The sequence below is a fragment of the Cryptomeria japonica genome, chromosome 11, assembly GCF_030272615.1.
Source record: "Cryptomeria japonica chromosome 11, Sugi_1.0, whole genome shotgun sequence".
Taxonomy (NCBI): domain Eukaryota; kingdom Viridiplantae; phylum Streptophyta; class Pinopsida; order Cupressales; family Cupressaceae; genus Cryptomeria; species Cryptomeria japonica.
This window is the reverse complement of record NC_081415.1, coordinates 678,247,132-678,250,999: the sequence shown is the minus strand read 5'-3', so window position 1 is coordinate 678,250,999 and position 3,868 is coordinate 678,247,132.

The following is a 3,868-nucleotide window of genomic DNA, read 5'->3' as shown; positions in this document are numbered from 1 at the left end:
GTCAATTGATAGCACATAAAACAAAATATCCTAATGGTCAAAAGGTCACAAGTATTACCAAAACCCATAGCTTGATACTCCGTCAGCTTAAGCAACCATGTCACACCCTAGGGTGCGCCTGCTTTTTTACCTTTTTCCAGAATTGCTCCTCAATCGAATCGTTATCTTGGGAGATATATGGTGAGTGTCTTGGGGGTGGATTCTTCCCCACCCTTGCAGTATGATAAAATAAGTGTCTGGTTACTGACTCAATTTGGCTTTGAATTTCTAAGTTATTTAGAAAGGGTTCCGTTCGAGTGGTCACAATCAGTAGCATTTTACACTCCATTGAGGGAGGTCTCCCAGTTTGTAGAGGTTACGTTGTATAGATTGTAATGTACCGTATAGGCATTGGGAGGGCATAACACCGTTGTGACAATATTTAACACTCGTTGCATATGATTTTCATCACATACATATTTATTTAGTACTTGGCTTTAGTCGTTGCTACTTGGGTCGTTCCCCTCTCACTGGCCTTAATGGTGCCTTAAGGGTAACTTGGGAGGGCAGGCCCTCTAAAGGATTTAATTGAAAGAAATAAAAAAAAGCATGAAAGAAGAGAGTTTTGTTTTTTGATCACCCATTGAAGGGGAGAGCATAATACCTATCCCTTCAAAAACACAGAAAACAAGATTTATTTTTATCCTTCCATTGTATTGATTTTCTATCCTAAGTGGAGATGTTGCTCCACACAGACATGGTGTTCATTTTTAACCTTCATAGCAATTTGTGAAAAAAAACATGTTGTTTGTGGTTTATTTTATTTGTACCAAATTGAAGTGTTTCTAAGATACCCCTGCAGAAAATGATGTTAGTAAGCACACAGTGGGCTATCTAGCCTAATTTTCCAATTACAGAGTTTTGTCTTTTTACAGACAAAAAGATGTTCTGATAAAAACTAGAATTGAAACAAAATAGAAAAAGAAAAACTTAATCTAACAATTGCGAATTACCAATAGAGTAAATGTGAGTTGATGTCAGATCAACTGCGAATTGATGTATCATCAATTACAAATTATTGTTTAATTGCAATGTGATGACTTCTCAATTGTGAATTGATATAAGATCAAGTGCTCATAGTAAAAAAAAATTAATTTTTTTTTAAAAAACATCAGAAAATGTCAGAAGATAGAAGGGTTATTCAGAAATGATATTGTCCCACACCACATGAGCCATCACATCAATCTCATCGTAAAAATTAATCTTGGTTAAGAAACAGTGGATATTTCTATGATATTGAGCAATCTCCTCCTTTTCTTTGATTTCACAAAGCTCTCTTTCTTCTTTTAAGAGTCTTTGATATGTCCTTTGTTGTCTCCTATGCTTTTTGCCCTTCCTTGCACCTGAAATTTTGAAAGTCACCATTCCTACCAATAGATTAAATACATCTTATTTGCATTAATTGAAATTTTCAGAATTTGATGAAATTTTTGGGTTATATGCACAAGACTAGATAATGAAGAAACAACACAAGACAATTTGATTTTGTAACCCTTTATGGAAATTGCGAGACACTTTTGTAATTGCGGTGTATCATACTAGCAATTGAAACTTTATGCATGATCAAGTGTGAAATCTGGGTCTTGTTCACCATTCACAGATCTGCAAAGTCAAAAACATAAAATTTAGGTTAGCATGATTCATGTCAGGTTCACCATTGTTTTCTACGTTTGAATGTCATATGTTATTAAGCTAATTAGCAAGTAAGAATGAATCACCAATTCCTAACTAATTAACAAACAAACAAACATAATCAATGAAAATCAATACGAAATAAGGAATGAATTCAAATAAGAATTCCCTCATTCTGCATCTTTGCTTCCATTGTGCTTCTCCAATTTGAGTGGTTGGTGGCTCTTAGGTATTGCACCAATTTCTTGCTTACAAATACTTTGAAGGCCATGATTCTGAAAAAGCTAGATACTAGATTCAATTGATGAAAATGATGCTTAATTTATAGATTTTCAACACAAAGGGGGTGAGAAATAGAAATCAAGAGTTGATTGATAGATAACTGAAATTGATTGATCAGTAAACTAGTCACGATTGATTTGTTAACTCATTTGATAGATTTGTTAATAGGATTGATTGGAGAGTGAACTCAATAGATTGTGTAGTAAACTCATTTGATTGATCAGTAGACTGAATAGACTAGGTAGATGACTGAATTGATGGATTAGTCCTAAAAAGCTGATTTTGAGTTAAAAAGGATGATTCATGAGTTAACTAAGTTAACTGAGTTAACTGAGTTAATTGAGTTAACTGATTAGACAACTGATTTGATCAATCAATTCTGATTTTAGCATGTGTTGTAGGAATTTGAAATTGAATTAGATTTTCCATTTCAATTTGGATCTGAATTTGGTCATTCGAATGCTAAAATGCACATGAAATTATCTGAAATTCAGATTTGGTGAAATGTGAATTTGGAAATGTGAAATTAACTGGAATTAAAATTGGAAATTATAATTTGGGGAATTGGAGGAATTTAATTAATTGATTTAAATAATTTAAATAAAATTATTTAAACTTAGGAGCTTTAATTAATTAAATAATAAAGATTATTTAACTAAGGAATAAATCATAATGAATTAAATAAATAATATTTAATTAATAATTGAGATATGGTTAAATAATTAAAATGATTTGAGAATAGAAATAGAATAATTAGAAGTGTTGAAGGGCGATGATTAGAAGAAATAGTTAGTTTAATCAAATAATTATAGAATTGCTTAATTAAATAGATGAATAATTAGTGTAGAATTAACGAGACATTTTTAGGTGTCTACAAGAGGCATGGACAAGAAACAAACAAACATGTGTTTCTCAATCTACAACTGAAGTAGAGTATGTTGCTACATCCATGAATTGCATGCAGGTAATATGGATGAGACATGCTAGAAGGATTCAAAATAGATATGTTTGAACCAGTGACTATCTATTGTGATAATAAAAGTGCAATAAATATTTCTAAGAATCTCGTACTTCATGCTAGAACCAAGCACATTGAATTGAAGTATCATTTTCTACGGGAAAGAGTTCAAGAAAAATAGATCAAGATGGAATATGTGAAGAGTAAAGATCAAATAGATAATATCTTTACCAAGCTCTTACCGAAGACTACCTTTGAGCTTCTTAGAGGTAAACTAGGGGTTAGAACCCTACACTGGAAGAAATAGAATGATGGAGATGCATCAATCTCGTTGATCTAATGGTTATTATTCACTAAGGTTTGATAAGGTGCAAGCTACTCCGTAGGGGGAGTAGCTTGAATATAATGTTATGATTTGGTTAGCAGAGATAATGATGACATAAGAAGTAGTAAAGAAGATCGGTGATGCACATACACCTTTGGCATTGCTGTCAAAGGGGGAGAAGAACAAGATCAAATTTGAGATAAGAAAATGATCAGAGAATTTAGAGAAGACAAAAGAAGGTTACCGACAAATGATATGATATCGACAACAAGTAGCGGTGATGGTGTTGCAATCTAATTCGTGTTGCCATCAATTCCAAAGGGGGATATTGTTGGCATGATTGGTATAACTGATATAGATGAGGTGATGCAATTAAAGACAAATGACTGAACTAGTAGAGGATATAAGACTATTTGTGATGAAGATATTGATATTTTGTGATTAGATGACTTGATCAGTTATTTGTGTTGTCATTGATGGCAAATGATGTTAAATGATAACTGATATTTCCTTATGTTTGGTTTGTCATCTAAATAATTCAGTCTACCAGAGACAGGGTTTACCGACAATATACAGAAGACTGTGAAATAGGATTTTAATCGGTATATGCAGAGATGGTTTACTTGAAGAAG